At 47.9% G+C, this 17,954-nt stretch overlaps 1 protein-coding gene across 1 annotated transcript in view; it reads left to right on the forward strand.

Annotated features, from left to right (window-relative positions):
- Positions 1-17,069: 17,069 nt before the first annotated feature.
- LOC119387236 (ecdysone receptor-like) overlaps positions 17,070-17,954 on the forward strand; it is a 183,508-nt gene continuing 182,623 nt past the window's right edge. The window contains 1 exon segment of the mRNA XM_049413449.1: positions 17,070-17,429. The gene's annotated coding sequence lies outside the window, so the exon portion shown is untranslated.

The raw sequence follows: 17,954 nt of genomic DNA on the forward strand, positions 1-17,954 counted from the left end.
CTCTTCAGTTGGATTTTAACTGAGGGATGAAAACACTCGCCGTGATTACATCCTCACTTATAGGTTGCCACCTGTAGCATCATATGGTACTTCATTAATCACGGTAGACTACTGACGATGAGTGATTACAGCTCTATGGTGCTTGTGAACGATTGCACATTATGGAAGCTATATTTGTTCACTGCACACACAGTTCTCTGCTTGCTAGTACACTGCATTGAGCATTACATATGCCAACAGCATGACATGCTGCAACACTACTGAGGTTTTCAAACTTTTGGTTTGTTTGTTTGTTTGTTTGTTTGTTTGTTTGTTTGTTTGTTGTTTCAGCTGGGACTTTGCAATAAGGCCACCTTATTATTATTTTTGGTGCCCTATATAATTGTGCAACGAAACACCTATCATATGTTGCTTGCCTCGTTCACATTATCTTTTATGTACTTTCTGCCATCTGAGAAACGGCTGGCCTCGGGAACTAGAGCTACTAGCAGAGGTGTATTGTTACTATTGGTACTGCCACCCCTTGGCAAATTTTTAATGTATCATAACTTGTGTGGCAGACTGACGCATCGGGGCACTGAGCTGCCCTACCAGAGGCATTTGGTGGAGACGGGGGTGTCCGACCTTCCGGCACTTTCGTGCGTGCGTTTGTGCGTGCATATGCATACACATATTCGAAATGTAAAATTTTCGAGGGTCTGGAGATTGAACCCTCAAGCCTACCCGCTGGCAATACGCCACTGCAACTGTCTCTGCACCATGTACAGGAAGCCCAAAGCCCCTTTGTGTAAAAGCGAGAAAATTAAGTCGGCCTTTTACATTTCCCTGTGCTGCCCTCTGCAAATTTGGTAGGGTTTTGGTAGGGATCGGGACAACGAAAGCCTCCGAGATGACGTTTCGCGACCTTTCCGCTAGGGGAAGGGCGCATGCGTCGTGGGCCCTCGTGATATCGTGGGAAAAGCGGATTGGCGCCAAACGCCGACTAATCCCAAGCCAGCAAACCGCGAATGTCTCGAAGCCATCCCGCGCCGCGTTATTTTCTTGCTTCATGCAGCGCCACTTATAAAATATGCATAACATCGCTGATGTCTACGCTATTTATAAAAGCTGCTAACAGATGGCACGACCAGTCCACTAAATTTAGCGGTAATGTGCTAATTATTAATCTCAGTTCCCAGCGTCAATACGTCAACGTGACCACGAATTTCGTGGTAATCACCACGAGTGTGTGACGGTGGTGCGTAAGGCAAATGGTTTCTTGAGTAATACAAACATTTTTTTTTTTCTTTTGCGGGAACCTTTATCGCTAGTAGAAACGCAGGTAACTGCAGTGCACTAATCTAAAGTTGAGGTCAGTACTGCAGTAGCTCTACGAATGAGATCAGTATAATTCGTACATTTGCGCGTAGAGTTTATTCATATAACTCTATGGGATCATAGAAATATTCCGCATGAGGGCACGTACCACGTACGGATCAAGAGGTCGATGAGCGCGTGAGCAAGAAGCCTAGCTTGCGCCGCTTTTAGTCTCTGAGGCACCGACCACCGCTGTTATATTTCCACCTAAAGTCGCTAGATGGCGCCACAAACATGCGCGGCTCCTCTGCACCTATCGTATGGCATCGACTGCAGTGTAAATCAACGTTCAGTAACGTTGGTGTAATCGCACCGGTGCGCACCGAGGGTTGTCTGCACCGGGGCTAGTTCACTGTCAGGGGCGTAGCCAGAACATTTTTTTCCGGGGGGGGGGGGGGGGGGGTTAACCATACTTTATGTGTGTTCGTGCGTTGCGTTTATTTGGTTATGTGTGCGTGTATATATACGGCAAGCAAAACTGAAAAATTTCGGGAGGGGTTTGAACCCCCCACCCCCTTGGCTACACCCCTGTCTGTAACAAGCTGTAACCGGGGCGCCCCGTGAGATTTGTCGATGACATTAGTTTCGAGAGCATGACGTCGCAATGGGACAAGTAGCGGCAAAACGCATGACGCGAATGATAATTTTATTTGCACAAAGATACATGAACCCTTTTGTGACGCGTGAGGACAGACCAGTCCGTTAGCCCGCCATTTTTTAATACAAACATGCATGAAGCTTTCAATTTTTCTCCACCGCTGTACGAAATCCAGGTGACTGGTGTAGCTCTCTAGCCTACGTGCGTACGTAAGCAGTTTCGGCCACACATCTCACAATGACTGAGAACTGCCAAGCTCCGAGTTCCGACAGATGACAGCGCATGCAGATTTCATTTCAAGCAAGCCACAAAGGCGGCTTCACTAAACGTGGCCACAAAAAGGCTGTCGGTTTTGTCCCGCTGGCACTATTTAGCACTCCGACTTCCAATGAACAACGGCGCGTTTGCATGACGTCTATTTCAGGCGTAAAACTCTTCTTACATAAAGCCAGGGCCGTAGCCAGAAATTGTTTTATGGGGGTGGGGGGTTCGATCTTCCTTTTACGTATGTTCGTGCGTGTGTTTTTATATGTGCGTCTATATAACATATGCAGAATGCAAGAATTTCGGGCCGTAGGGGGGGGGGGTCAACAAAACCCTCCCTTCCCTTCGATCTGGCAACACCAATTCTTAAAGCTGCTATTTTTATCACTCGCGCACGCACCCTGTCATATTGCACCTGTGAAGGGCACATCGAAGCACCTGAGGAGTGCTGTGAAAGATATGGAGAGTATCTGAATTGTACAGCACATTATAATCACATTAAGTGTTCCTTAGCTTGGATCTCGGTAAAATTCTAGATTTTTTTTTATTATTATTATTTGTTTGTTTGTTTGTAGCGGAGGAATGTAGGAAAAGAAGTGCATACATCTCTCTTCATGCCTGATGAGTTGAATAATGACTGGGATCAGAGGCATGGGTTTCCTATTTGATCGGGATAAGGTGGGGGGGGTATGGGGGTGTGGGGGGGGGGGGGGTCAAACCGCAGGATTAATTTTGCACTGAGAATGGTGTACACGAAATCACTTTGTTATTATTGCGATAAAAAAAGAAGTCGTAGTTTCGCCGCAAGGGCTAAGCAATGAATGCGACGGCAATAAAGTGCAATTTCATACGAAGGCTAGCAGCTCACTCCTTTACGAAACACGGCCGCCGGAACAAGCAACCCCCCCCCCCCCCCCCATTTTTTTTTTTCTGCGATTTTTTGTTTTGCATGTGTATATTATATACACGCACACATACAAACAAACGTACGAACGCACGCACATAAGGGTGGCTAATATACCCCTGCCACTGCTTCCGGAAAAAAAATATAAAAATTTCTGGCTACGTACGTCCCTGGATAGGAGGAAGGAAAGTGTGCCTTTCTAGCCCTGGAGGCGACGGTGGCAGCCGCCGGGCATTTACAGATAGATAGATAGATAGATAGATAGATAGATAGATAGATAGATAGATAGATAGATAGATAGATAGATAGATAGATAGATAGATAGATAGATAGATAGATAGATAGATAGATAGATAGATAGATAGATAGATAGATAGATAGATAGATAGATAGATAGATAGATAGATAGTGTGTGTGTGTGTGTGTGTGTGTGTGTGTGTGTGTGTGTGTGTGTGTGTGTGTGTGTGTGTGTGTGTGTGTGTGTGTGTGTGTGTGTGTGTGTGTGTGTGTGTGAAGTTATGGACTTACGAGCTGTTTATGGTAGTATACAGTGACCTGCTCCCCTTCATCCGTGGTCATACGAGGTCGTCCACGCAGCGTGGGAGCAACGTCCCTGGTTCGCTGTTTGTAAACAAGAAGCTTCGCTTGGCCGATAGCGCGTGCAGATAAATTCAGCTAGCTAGGGCGCTTCTGCGAGATAAGAAAGTGTGGACGTCCCACATGCCGGGTAATCCTTTGGCTATCTATATGCATACGTGCACGCTTTGTGTTGTAACTTGTACGTGCCGCCAAACAGACATTTGCGCAACCCTCGTTGGCGGCCGTGTGTGTCTATGTTGCGCATGAATTGTTGCAAAGCCGGTGCCGAGGTTGCACAACGGAGTCTAAAGGGGTGCTTCTGCATGTCGGGAGCGTGAAATTGGGGGCCCCGATATATATATATGGATGCGCCAAAACGTTCAGTACCTAATTTACACGTCCTCCGCCCTGACTTTCCAAGTCAATATTTTCTTTCTGAGTCCTTTGACCTAGCTATGTACTATGATTGACTTCGAGAAAAGCCTAGACGCATAAGCACCACCAGCAGAAAGAAGATGCACATGAAAATAACGACCTTTCCTTGTGTTTCTTCTTTCTGCTGGTGGTGCTTAGGCGTCTATTTAAGGTACTATGATTGCACTCGTCCCCCCCCCCCCCTTCCTTTTTATTTCTTTCTCAGACAGGACTTCCGCCGCGTTGGTCTAGCGTGGTGCTCGATTGCTGACCCAAAGGTCGCAGGATCGCATCCAGGCCGCGGCGGCTGCGGAACGATGGAAGCAAAATGCTGCAGGCTCGTGTGCATAGATTTGAGTCCACGTTGAAGAACCCCTGGTGATGGAAATTTCCGGAGCTCGCCGCTACGGCGTCCCTCATAATCATATCGTGGTTTTGGGATGTAAAACGCCAACAATCACTATTATTCTCAGACAAGAAGGAAAAAAAAAAACGCAAGGAGATCGAGAGCAAAAAATTTGGGGTTTCACGCTCCAAAACTACGCTTGCTTATGAGGCACGTCATCGCAATGCGGCCGTCGCTTCCGGGAATCGAACCCGCGTCCTCGATTAGCACGTTAGCCACTAAGCTACGACAGCGGGTTTAGATTGAGAGAGTAAACTGCAAAGATAAGAAACAAGAACTATTAATTTTAGAACTAATTCGGCTTGCATTGTATATATGTATAGCGGTCATACGACAGATCATGTCGTATTATGCGTTTTAACAGCAACAACAATGACGACGACGTCGTCATTGATCATCTGCCTTTCTTTTCCTCTCTCGTTAATTTCGGGGATTCGCAAGTTTTCGAGTGTTCACATGCATAACTTAAGTGTCGGACATAAGTATTTAATTAAGGGCTTTTTATTTTAACGAAACGGTGCATTCCCTTACGAATTGTGTTCTTCAATGTTCCAATAATCATATAGCGGCTATATTTCAACAACAATTAAACGACGTAAGTTTTATATGCCCGTCCCTAATAACTGCCTCGATATATATAACCTCTTGCGCCAACAAGCGGGACTGTCACATGCTCAGCTTCAAATATTTTCCTTATGCAAATTTCTCTTTCTTTTATTTTATTATCTCTTAATCCTTTTCCCACCGCGTAAGGTAGCCAACAGGACGCGGGTCTGACTCACTTTCCTGCCTTTTCTGTTGTTGTTTTTTTTTCGCCCTCCTCCTACTTGTGTAAACTTATATTACGGGCTTGATGGCGCTATCCCCGCTATGTTCTTTTTGTCAGAAAGGTGAGACCATGGACCATTATTTCCCTTCTTTCCGACACGAAAGAGAGAGAAAGCTCTTTAATGAAAAACAGAGAATTCTGCCGGCGTACCTAAAGGCGCCTACGTGCTACTCTGTATAGGGGAGGGGAGTGAGGACAGAAAGGCCCTAGGAGGAGGAGGAGGGCAGAAAAGGAGAAGGAGAAAAAAAATGAAGATAATATGATCGTGGTGTGTACATGTCACAACGTAATGATACTGATGTAAGTTAAATTACAGTTTATCAATTCGGTGAATGTCCTCGAGGAATCGGAACAGAAATTTTAGAATTTTACGTTGCTGAGAAGGAGAAGACGTTATGCGAAATTCCAGGGGGGAAGGGGGGGGGGCAGCCACCTCCCTCCGGATGCTCATGGATATAAGACTGACATATAATCGAGCGGAAGGCATCGCTACTGAACTTGAGAGAGAGAAAACGATAACGTGACGGCACGGACTGAGCATTTATGAAACCACCTGGAATCCAAGAGAAAATGGCCGAGAAAGTGACGTTTACACTGTTCTCGTCACTGCGCCCGATAGTGTATACAGGAAGCAATTAAAGGACACGAGTTTTTATCGTTCCAAAAAGAACATATAGTAACAAAATTGGAATTTATTCAACCGGTTCTGTGATCCTTTGCTTCCTGTATACACTATCGGGCGCAGTGACGAGAAAAGTGTAAACGTCACTTTCTCGGCCATTTTCTCTTGGATTCCAGGTGGTTTCATAAATGCTCAGTCCGTGCCGTCACGTTTTCGTTCTCTCTCTCTCAAGTTCAGTAGCGATGCCTTCCGCTCGAGTATATGTCAGTCCTATATCCATGGGCGTCCGGAGGGAGGTGGCTGCCCCCCCCCCTTCCCCCCTGGAATTTCGCATAACAATTTTCCGTGCAATAGCCATAAGCTACACGGCTTGATTAGCACATGCACTCAGCTCCCGCATATACGTGTGAAACGCCCTTCAGGATTGCGAGCCAACTTTTCAAGTTACACACTGACCAATCTTGCCGGTCATGTCAGGGTAGTGAAAGAAAGGCTGACTGTTCTAAATGACCCCCCGTCCCCCCCGCCTGCAAAAAGTTTTGCGGAGGTCCTTGCTGTTGCCACACATATTCAGGACCGGCCGATCTCATTGATAATTCGAGCGCTATGTCTCTGACCCCTCACGAAACGCGTAAAAAAAAAAAAAAGAAGAGAAAGGGAAAGAACTCACAGGGTCCCTTATGCATTCACTTGAGACACGTCACTATGACGCCACAAATTTTGGCTATCTGTGACGTCATATGGTGACGTCATCACGCGATGGTGATTTTTTGCATCACTTGTGTGGGCGCCGACATAGGACGCCCGCAAAATTTTCGCGTTTGTTGAGGTATCTAAGGCTTTCGCCTTTAATAGCATCAGAAAATGTGTTGATACAAAGTGCGTTCCGCATTTCTTTCAGAAACCAATCCGCGTGGAAAGAATTAGGCCTCCTTACGGTCCTTCTGTTACTCGAACTTGATTCACGCGCTTTTTTTTTTGTTTGTTTATTTACATTCTTTGCGAGCATCGGAAACCGTAACATAACTCAGCGACCATTATTTATGGCAGTGAGTACTCCACGCCGAATCGACCTCGTTACATTTGATTTGCGTGAGTGATGCTTCGCCTACCACTTGCGCGCCACGCGTGAAGCCAACTACCAGGGGGAAATGCGCAAAGCCGGCCGTTTATTGCCAACAAGGGGAAGAGAAACGAGTGAAAAAGTGGTGAACAGATATTTGCGAACTCAGTTCTTCACTCCTTTTCGTTGCTCGTTAAAGCCAAACTCTTCTATCTAGGGTATCCGCTTGTAATTGAAGGAGGGTGTGCATTGCCTTTCACAGCTGCCTCGCTTTTAATCGCGCTTCTAAGGACGGGGGCCAGAGCCTATAGGTTGCAAAACATATAACCATTATACATACATGTAAGAGCATCTCCTTTTTCTTTTCTTGTTACTTGGGGTATTGAGGACACCGCCACCGTCGTTACCTCGGAGCCAATAATTACCTTGGTACCCTCGAGGAGTTAGTGCAGATGCATGCGTCGATAACCACATCAGGCCGGATTTATTAAGGCGAATGCCTTGGATGCCTCATCAAACGCCAAAATTGACCGTCTGCATCGGCGTCCCACGGCGGCGTTGGCGTCGACACGAGCGATGCAAAAAGTCATCACGTGATGACGCAAGCATATGACGTCACAGATCGCCAAATTTTGTGACGTCAACGTGAAGTCACATAACGTGACGTCATATTATGTCATCACACGACATCGTCGCTTGGTCAAATGTGCACCTATCACGGAGGCAGTGCAAAACCAGGTGAGGCACAGAAAGCTTTCAATGCCTCCGATCCTGGAGGCAGTGCAAAACCTCGTTAGGTGCAGGAAGCTTTCGGAGGGGCGCGGGGGAGGATCAATACATGGACTGAGAAGAACGAGAAGAAGACGGCTTTCGCCTGAGATACCCTTTTTTTTTTAATTGCCCGGAGCAGCTGTTACACTTGGCATGGAAACTGGGGACGTAATAAACGCTCGAAAGAAGGAACGGGCGGGGAAAGAGCATGCAGAACGTAGGCATCTACACGTAAGGAAGTCAAGTACATTAAAGAACGGTATATAAATCAGAATACTTGTTTTAAAAGAATCCGGAGCGAAATATACAGAAACCGAACACGGAGTATTACAAAATATCAGAGAATCAGCCAGGGGGCCACGTTATAAAGGTGCGGCGCGGTAGTCATTCGCAAAAGACAAGCATTGGAAAGCCTATACGAGAAGAAAAGGGGGAAAAAAACGCAATTTTTCGTTCCGCATAAGGCGCGCACACCGACAAACATATTTATGAAAGCAGAATAAGCCAACGGCAGGTTTCAAATATATAATTAAAAAGAAGGATATAAATAAACTCCCTGTAGCCCGAACCTGAAACATGCTGCCCCTGTGTTTATCACTTAGTTTATTTCGGCAATTCATTAAAAAATGTTCCTCAATTATTGGTTACGTACTAGAAATCTTAATTGGTGTTTGCCGCAGTGGGCCGCCTGAGTTGTGGGGCTTGCCCAATTTCTCTGGCAAAAGGACAATACGCGTAGCGTACATATGACGGATGGACGGATGAATTTTAGTTTCGACTAGCCAGACACGTATACTATATGTGCTGTGAGCACGGCCGCCACACAACGGACAAGCCTAACCCTAAGGTGCTTCGCCCCTAAAAAATCGTACCTGCCCTCAGTGCGGCGATTCAGCTAACTTAGAACGCATGCATCCTCTGGCGATGCCGCTCGTTATACGAGGCGCAGATCAAGCAGACCAGTGAAATGAAAATTCTGCAAATGAAAATTCTGCTCGTTATATATAGTCACTATAAAATTTATCGTTTTCTCTCAAATGCAACAAACTTTAGTCAAAATGCCCAGCCCGGGTGTTTCAGAAATGCATTTATAACGTTTCACTTACGTGATTTGGATACGGAAACCAGGGTTGGGTGCTAATAAGCTATAGCTGCGAAGCATGAAAGGATATATATAGAAATGAAAGACGGACAGGGCTTGTGACGCAGACGTGACGTAAGCTTCAGCATTGAAGAAGGCGACTGAAGAAGAAACGTCTCTTGCATGCAGAGAGAATGGTTGAGGAAATGAAGGAAGGAATCTGACGCAAAGAGGGCATGCCTCCTTGCCTCGCATCATCACGTCGGGGGATAGTTCTCTTCCCGGCTATACCGAACCATTTAAAGAGAGAATATCTCGGATAAGCTCTTTCTGAACGGCAGTTTATGTATAACTTGCAATGTGCACTTAAATAAGAGCTTTCGAAATCCCCGGCGAAGGACGTGTATATGTAAACGGTGAAAGGCACGGCGCACGCTAAAGAAGGTGACGACATGCGTAGCAGCGATAAGCTGTTATCAGGTAAAATTGAGAACGTGACGGTGCTGAGAAAACACTTCTATTTACTGCTCGAAAACGAAATTATGCGCTTATTTATTCACGGCGTTCGGTACGTATTATGAGAACGCACACGCAGCTAGAACTTCCTCGGTCGAGTACGTATATACACCCTTATAGCTTTCATGCTTTATTGCCAAGCTTATAGTTGCAAGTCCAGACACGTCCGCTGGATTTGGTGCGCGCGCTGGGAACGGTTTTCTTCCCTGCGAGCGCTCGACAAAGACTCCCACGTGACCGAAGCAAAATCTCGGGCTGCCCCGGTTCTCTAAGCGTGAACGATATATGGGTGACGGCGTGAGGAGAACAGTATGGCAAACACTGTTTTTAAACGCGCTGACGAAATGGAAAAGTGTCTCATTAGGGTAATGGACCTTTTATCGCGTGCGTGAAGTGCGCTTGCATGCCATTGCAGAAATCCGTGTACACATCTCGCAGTATATGTATACATCGTCCTTAAGCAGAACAGCGAATAGGAAGGAATACTAACCGTAGGCGCTATTATAAGTTCCCGTTGCTCCTGTAGATTACGAAGTTGCTATCTCGATAGAGCTGGCACCTGTGTTAATGCTGATAAATGCGGTATCGAAAGAGAAATCGTCATTTACTTTTAGCCATGGTTTTAATAAGGGGGGGGGGGGGGGGTGCACGCGCGCGCCCTTATGCGGGTAAAAGTTAATAAAGCAATTTAGTTTCGAGTTCTAGGACCTTCACTGAAAGGAGTACTGGCACAAAAATTTTAAAGGCGAGATAACTTGTGGGATATAGATTTGTGCGGACACACACGCATTCAACAAACTATTAATTCAACGGCCTGTAACATCCTTAAAATTCATTTTAAAGTGCGTGTCGCGCAACAGCATGCGAAACGCACCACCTTGATTCCAATGTAAAGAACCATCAACCACATACAGGGGGGGGGGGGGGGGAGTGATTCTTGTAATAAAAAAACAGGAAGTGAAGAAAATTGAGAGCCCCGCAATTGTCTATCTCAGGGGATGACACCTCAGCAGTAGCTCTCAGGGGGATGGGATAAGGAGGGATTAAAAGAGTAAAGGAAAGAGTAGGAGTGGGGGGATCCTGTCAGTGAAGTTCATGGACGGGGCACGATGAGCAGGAGCACGAGGACATCACGGAAAGGCGAGCCTTAATCGGTGAGAGGTGCTCGGCTTGGCTGACGTGGGGACCGTCACGGCACGACGATCGGCCAGAGGCACGGACATCACAGAGAGTCGAAACTCAATCCGAGAGAGGTGCTGGGCGTAGCGGACGACGCAACCGTTCGCAGCGGCACGACGATCGGCGAGAGGCTGAGAAAGACGGCATCGCGGACGACGCGACCACCGCGCATGAAATCCACCGAGAGAATCCAACCACATACAGCACGAGCACGGCGTTGCACCACGAACGCGAGTTTGTTGGGTGCCTTGCTCCTTGTGGCTCTCTCCCAGCAGACCTTTTCAACGGAGATAATGGAGCGCTTCCTTTATGAACTCGCACGGGAGTACAAAGGCTGGCGTCGTTCCACTGGCAGTCCATTTTTTGGGGGGTCACGCATATTTACAGCCGCGCGGAGAGGATTATGACAGAACCCAGGGAGCCTTCGTTGAACACTATTGTCAACGCGGTGCTCACTGTTTTGCGTGGTCATGCAGCCAGTTATGTTTACACAAGAACCCCGCCTGTGTCGGCGCTCTCTGAAACCGAAACGCCGACTGGGAGCTATAAAACCATCTCCAAAGAATTAACCATCATGCGCTCGAACAAACGAGGTTTTCATATGCAATAAGTGGGTCGTTAGCTACTTATTGCGACAGAAAAAAAAAAAACAATATATATATAGGCTATATATATATATATATCTTTAGTACTCCCTCAACTCGACAGGAATAAAAAAAAATCTGAAATTACAAGTCACCGCACTTGAAAAAATGTGTCGGTCACACCGCCTTCTCTGCAATACGCCACCGAACGACCCTCGTCGCACGAGAATCAAAGCAGACAAAAAAAAAATATATAGCCATCACTCAGAAATTACCCCGACTGCGATGTCGCTATAATATGCCATGACAACTCCTCGCGCACGTAACAAGGAGGTCGCGGTAACAATACGCACGCGTCAACTAATCTGGAAGGCTTCAACATCCGTACGTAGTGATATCTACGTCTGTGCATGCATATATTGCATAGGACGCAGAAACAAAAAGAAAATGCAGGCCACGCCGATACATATTTCCTTCATCAACCCCTCTCTCGTAACGTAGTGAAATAACATGAATGCTGCACAAGTGAACACGGCTGCGTTGCGCTTCCACGTGTATGTATATGTATACAGCACACAATGACTGCAATTAGCATGGTTCCGCGCTTTGCAGTGATGACAAAACAAAAATCCCCGTGGCGATGACTGCATATAGCAAGACTAAAATAGAGGAACGGGTAAGTTTCAGTCAAGACAGGCGCCCGAAACAGTTTCTCAACCACCAATCAGTTCTGTTTGAGCTCTTTTTGTATTTAAAGCGTGATCCGGTGTTTCCGTATAAGACCCACTGCTTTGTCTTTTCCGCATAACACGACCGCATTGTCCGCAATGGCCGGCGCGGCACTGATAATTCTTGAATCTTGCCTGTCCCCCCGAAATCGCCTCATTCGATGTAAGGAAGTGCCCAAGGAACCAGACCGCTTTGTTCCTCCCGCTCGTATACTGTCCCGCAGCGTTGAGTGAGAGGGGTGAGCGGTAGGTATTTCGTTTGCCCTTTCCTTCGCTTCTGATTGGTTGTCTTGGAAGGAACGGGTGCGGCTGTATAGCGAAGGAAGCTATCATTGGCTGCCTTTGGGAGTATATGGGTAGCATTTCCGGCCCAATCAAGGTTGGTTTCACACCTAAATGCGCCGCGTGTGCCATGCGGGCGAGCCGAACCTGCTTCTTGCACGTCGAAGCAACGGGTGCGGCTGGAGCGAAGGAAGCTAATAGTGGCTGCCTTTGGGAGTACATGTCAATGGGTAGCATTTCCGGCCCAATCAAAGTTGGTCCCACACCTAAATGCGCCGCGTGTGCCATACGGGCGAGCCGAACTTACTTCGTCAGCACCATTATTCGCAAAAGTGCTCCTTTCTTAAGAGGCAGGGGTCAGCCAATGTGAACATAAGACGTGTATCATTAGAGAACGTGACCCGCCAATGGCAAATAATGTACGAATAGGAGCCGGCTGATCGTGACGTAGTAACATTATTGTTAGAGAACGCAACTATATATGACCAATCAGGAGTAGTAATGCTTTGTGAAACCGCCGATTTCGCTCCGTCTCATGATGTCCGCGGCGGTCGCTGTGATGGGGTTATTCCGGCTGCCGATGTGTGGGTCATCATCATAACCTCAAACAATGGAAAATAAAGCTAAATTAATAGCAATTGCATGTAATATTGGCAAAGCTTACAAACTGAAAGCGTTGTTAATTCACTCCCGACATGTCTTCCGATAGAGAGAGATATCAGAGATCGATTAATGACGACCCCAAAGTACCTCGCTTGCAATCTTTGTATAAGTTGAGTGGCGATGATATACGGGTAAACGACCAGAGATAAGCGCTCGCAATGTTACCGCTTAATGACATTGCGTGCTATCTGTCGTTGCAAGCTTTCACCGGCGCCCGCAGGTCGAGTGACTATAAAGCCTTTCATAAGGGCAATGTGCTGCTACTTTGCTTCGAGTAAAACTGATGAATCAAACAGCATGTTTGGCGTTCTATATACAACGCTATAGCACTTTTTATTTATATTGTATGTATGGAAAAACGCGATATTAAATAGTAGCGCTACCCGTTACCTAGTAGCGTTATTAAATGCGAAGCATTTCTTAGCGAACCTCTGGCACTTTGAGCGTTTCTATCTACGTATATCTATCTATCTTTCTAGCCGCCTACGTCTGGGTGCTCTCATGATCGCCTCCTTAACTTGGTGTTGACCAAACTTTGCATGGGAGGGTAAGGGGATTTGACAAATATGACTGCCGGGTCATGACATAAATAACGTTAAAATCCTGTCGCGTACGTCGTCAAACCCTTTCCACTAGACACGTGTGGCACATACCCGTTTACCACGGGCCGCGGTGTACGGGTATGCGCCACAGGTGATTGACAGTTTACGTGTACCCAGGAACGGCGAGAACAGACATTGGTAACTTAAATGCTAAGTTAAGTAAAACGAACATCGGCAGCATTGACTCCACGAATGGGAATAATGAAAATTAGGATCCCAGCAGGAATCGAACCCAAGCATTCTGCGTGGCAATCAGGTATTCTACCACTGAGCCACGCCAGGTCTATAAATTGGTTTGGAAAAACAGCCTACGCAGGCGTAATAACGACGCAATGTCATTTGTGGTTGTGGTGCTGGCTATCTAATTTTACAAGAAAGCAATAAACACTACATGATACTCCTACGATCTGTACTCCTACGATACAGGCGTCATATCAGATTGACGTCTGTAGTTTCAGTGTTGGCTCCGCTTTTATAGCATTCTAATAAACATCACGTTTGTATTCCTGTGATTCAGCAAGCTATACTGAAAGATTGCTCGACCCCGGGGGAATACATTAACGAAAGTTACATATGATATCCACATCACCACATCGTAAAGTGCACTTCGTCCACCAGAACGACGAAGTGTCCTCTTCATTTCTTAAGAGGCTGGGCGATGGCCTCATGCTGACCGAGGATGAAGTCAAATTGATTCACAGCCATTTGTAGTCTAGGCTACGTAGGCCACATACGCCCAGGTAGTCAACGAATAGGACAAACACAATCCACTGATGTTGGTCTACGTAGCACTATCCAGGCCTACCAGCCTCGACGGCCTATGCCTCACCAACGCGAAAGGTGGCTTCTGGTTCCGACATGTCGCGGGCTCTGTCGACAGACAATTTGTCGACGAAATGACCGAGGCATCCACGAATTCCAACAGCTCTACTATACCACATACTTCAATACACATGGACCCCTCTTCACCACGATCACTACCGGATCCTATAACAAGTCATGACCAGCTGCTGGTGCTCACTGATCACGGTGATGATGCCCTTATTCAAGAATTGTCAAGAACTTCTTGCACACGTGCACACGGATTCGTGAAACGCGCGTGCGTTCTCGGGACACGTATAAGCACTACATATCAGCTTACCGCTTCAGGTGTTGGTAATACCCAGGTTGTCATTGGCATGCAGCGTTACCCAACCGTAAACAACTACTTATATAACACATATGTAGCCCTTCAACATACATATGTGTGAGTATAAAATATACACAAATCTTTAGCGTCATTTTGTAACGTGTCGCTCAGTAAAAAAAGTTACGCCACAGTCACCTACCCGCCGCATGCTTCGCATAACATCGACTCCCACGGTACGTGGGATCTGCCGAATTTTAAATAGTAGCGTTACCTAAAGAAAAAAGAAAAAGAGGGAGAGAAAAACAGCGAACGAACGAGCATAATGTCGCTGGACATATCAGTGAAGGCTGCTTGCCAATACCAAATAGCACAACACGACCGATAGACTCTGCCACTTCGTGTCTTCCTCGATTGTTCTAGCTGGACGTAACCATAAAGTGCCGTTTCAAAAGGAGGCAGTGATTGCTTTATATAGGGCTCGCAAAGGGCCTCACAAACGTTCACAACACGAAGCCGAAAAAAAAAACGCAACTATTCTCGAAAATGTGTGCTATTCTTCAAGTTGATGATACAGTTTGGAAATGCAACATATCGAGGTGATCATACAATTTTATTTGCAATTGAAGCTATAATATACCCTGTATAGAGGGACAAATCAAAGCATCGTAAATAAATTCTTGGCAGCAATCCTCATTTCTCTTAAAGCATTTTATGAAAACAGGAATTCGTCTTACATTTGGAAAAAGTTTTTAACTGTGTCGAATACAGAATGAGAGCCCGGCCTTAAAGGAGCACTGACACCAAAATTTTGCATCTTGTTTTTTCTGCTGCAATAAGTAGTTAACGACCCACTTATCACGGCTGGAAATCTCGTTTGCTCGAGCGCACAACCGTTAATTATTTGGAGACGGTTTTATAGCGCCCAGTCGCAGTTTCGGTTTCAGAGAGCGCCGAGGGAGGCAAGACCCAGAGTGGTTTTTATGTTGTCAGCGATGACCAAAATGATGAAAGGCAGGCGTTTGATTTTAAAAGAAGAAAACTGTATTAAAACTGAAAATTACAAGACAAGGTGTACATGGGGTAGTCCAAAGTTCGTCTGTTCCGTGTGTCTTACGCCGTTCGTCGCTCTCTTTCGTCTGGCTGACCGGTTCCCGTCGGGCTCCGTTCCCCCACCTCGCCAGGTGACCCTCGCTCCCGAGAACCCATTATCTCCCCGAAAGCGTCCCAAGAAAATGTCGGGGGGCGTCGAGTGTCGTGGGAAGCTCGGCACTGCTGACAATGTAAACATAGTTGGCTACGTGAGCACAAAAAACCGCGTTCGCATGAGCACCGCGTCGACAATTCTTTTCAACGAAGGCTTCCTGGGTGCTGCTACAATGCCCTCTGAGACGTTGTAAATATGTGTGACCCCCTCCCAAGATGCGGTCGGTCTGGAGACGCGCGAGCGCGTCTCCAGACCGGCCGTGCCAATATGCACTGCCGAGGCGAGGACGTCAGCCTTTGTGCTCCCGTGCAAGTCTCCCCTTCTTTCCGTTAAAAAGGTCTGCTAGGAGAGAGTGGGAGAGAGCGCCCGCAACAATCGTGGCAGCATGGTGGCGGCCAACACAAACTCGTGACGCAGGTGGCGGTTGGTTGTTTACAAGAAAACCAAAGGCGCGTTTCGCGTGGAGTGGCGCGACGGGCACTTTAAACGTGATTTTAAATATGTTTTAGAGAATATTTCGTAGATGATGCGTGTGTGTCCACACAAATCTATCCCACAGGTTATCTCACCTTCGAAATTTTGTGTCCGTACTCCTTTAACTATTCGCTGGGATGTTATAGCATAGTTGATGTCATTGCAAAGTGGCCGCGTGAAAATTTGCAGGTGCGTTTTTTTTTTTCTTTTTTGCACCAGCTGATGCTTAAAAATATTTACACCACAGTTTACTGGCGATATGCACTCTTAATGGTAAAGTTCTATCCGCGATTCGGCGTAGTTTATCAGATCTACCGCCTCATGTCAGCTTCACAGGGCTCATAAAGATGAGCAGAATGAATAATTAAGATTCCATATTTTATTGCAACTTCCGGACGAGTTAAAATATTTTTAGTCGCAGGGCGAAGTGCCGCGACCGCGTCAAGAAAGGAAACGAAAGCGGAACCAAATTTTACTTCGGCGCCGCATTAAGTGGTCATTGCGACAACGATCAAGGCGAAGGACATCGCTGTAAGCACGTTCCAAGTAACGCGCTCGATTTGTTTACGAGCAGCGGCTGAAAGGCGCATCGCAAATAGCCTTCGCCGCCGAGCACTTTCTTCGAGCGGCGGGCACCGGCGGGCGTTGTACCCGACGCCGCCGGTGCCATGGCCACTGTGCCACGATGCGGCGGCGGCGCTGCAGTCGCACTGCCCTGCTGCCACACAGGCCTAGTTGGTGCGGCGTCCGCGAGGCGCCGCTGTGCTCGCGTGCGGCTCTGCGATTGGCTGAGCGCGCTTGCCCTACTTAGGCTGCCGCCCCGAGCCATCGCCGTGGAAAACTGCGGGGCGTGCAGCAGCGCGGCCGCGAGCTCGACGGCGGCAAGCCCTTCCCCCTCCTCTTTTATTTTTTTATTCCGAGCCTGGCCGCGGCTTGAAACAGCAGCAGCCCGTCTGGACTACGACCCGTGCGGCAACCTCGAGCAGCAGCATCGACTGCCGGCTTGGAATAAGCGTGCTGTGTTGTGCGTTTGCGAGGCCGCCGAGCGAGCGGGTTCTCGGTTTAGGCCTACGGCCGCTCTCGCATCGTCCGTTGCCCGGGATTTGGTGTGTGTCCTCGCGCGGCGGCGAGCTACTTCGGCGAGCAGCGGCGTCCGGACCCCTTCGCCACTGGGTGTCAGGGTAAGTGTTGTGTCTCCCCCATGATCCGTGCGCGCACATGGCGGCTTCTTTCCGATCCGTGTGCCGGTGTTTCTTTTCTCGCGCGGTGTGCCCCTGCGGTGATGTAACGCGAGGGAGCGCGACACTCGCGGTGGCTGACCCTAATTTTGAAGGCCGGTCAGTCGCAGTGGGTGACCCCTCGGAAGGTCGTAGCGTGTGCGCATGCGCCCAACCCCTGTGTTGCTGTCGTCTGCGGGCTTGGGGAGCACCCTGGGGGCGCCCCAGTTTTCGGGCCCTTTTGCTTTGCCCGGGCGCGGCTCCCGCACGCCGGCCCCGGGGCTAGCACCCCTGCCCCGCGCGCACTACGTGTGTTCGCCCCGCGAGCCTCGCCACCCCTCGGAGCAGCAGCCTTTCCCCCTCCGTGCAATCTGTCCCCGAACGGTCACGACCACCGAAGCGTTGTTGTGTGTGGAAGGCCGGTGTGGGCTTGCCTTATCGATTCGCTTACGCGTCGCGGCCTCATTCGGGGGCCGCGCTCTCTCCGCC

The sequence above is a fragment of the Rhipicephalus sanguineus genome, chromosome 3, assembly GCF_013339695.2.
Source record: "Rhipicephalus sanguineus isolate Rsan-2018 chromosome 3, BIME_Rsan_1.4, whole genome shotgun sequence".
Taxonomy (NCBI): Eukaryota; Metazoa; Arthropoda; class Arachnida; order Ixodida; family Ixodidae; genus Rhipicephalus; species Rhipicephalus sanguineus.